The sequence below is a fragment of the Schistocerca gregaria genome, chromosome 3, assembly GCF_023897955.1.
Source record: "Schistocerca gregaria isolate iqSchGreg1 chromosome 3, iqSchGreg1.2, whole genome shotgun sequence".
Lineage (NCBI taxonomy): Eukaryota > Metazoa > Arthropoda > Insecta > Orthoptera > Acrididae > Schistocerca > Schistocerca gregaria.
In genome coordinates this window covers 863,407,901-863,408,846 of record NC_064922.1, presented here as the reverse complement: position 1 = coordinate 863,408,846, position 946 = coordinate 863,407,901, and positions in this window count along the sequence as shown.

Below are 946 nucleotides of genomic sequence, written 5' to 3'. Positions count from 1 at the left end.
ACTGCCACAGTACCAAAAAGAATCTTAATCCAATATTTATTGTATGCTGAAATAAAAAAAATTAATTGGTGTATCCCAAGTTCACAGTTTCAAGACACTGTACATAATTTGGTGGCAATTTGATGAAATGTAATGTAGAATCTAAAAATTCAACTTCATCAAAGTTGTGAAGAATTAATGTAATGTCATATGTGACGAGTTATGTTACAGTTATTCAAGAAAATGTATGTGAATCATTAGTGAAGTGCTTTAAATTCAACTCACACGCTTTCACATTTGTCTGCTGGTACGTAGGTCATACTGCTGATACGCAGTAGCTGTCTGTCCTGGTGATTGTGCCACATTGTCTTTCAGTCCCCAGGCTGGAGAGGGGCCTCTCAGTGTGGGTGCTGAGCCGAGCCCTGTTCCCCCTGAATAAGTAGCTAATGGCTTCTCAAACTAGATCAGAGTTCTCCCCACTTTTGAACTTCTACATTGGCAGTTATGGAATTTTGCCTCTGTAAGGTAATTGCTGGCCACCAATTCTGTCTTCCCATATTTTTACAATTTTCGTAAATGAAATCTCCTCCTGTTAAATTACACATTTTATACAATGTCTGATAAAAAAGTTTAAGGTGTTTCTCTGCATTTATATAGGGTTAAATCTATTATTGTGGAATATGATTATTGTGATATTGTTACATTGTGTTGAGGCCTGCATCAATTCTGTTCCTGACTTTTCCATGTCAGAAAAATGTACAGCTATCGCCAGGAGTAGAGCCTTAAGACTCTCAAAACCATTGACATGAAACTCTCACAGCGGCAGATGAGAACACCAACATCTAGGCTGCAGTATTCTGTCCCACTTTTACCTGTTCATGTCAATTGAACATTGAGCTCGATGAAATGACAAGATTTTTCACCTCATACATTGTATATCGTACAGTGTTGTAGCCCTGACAACTCA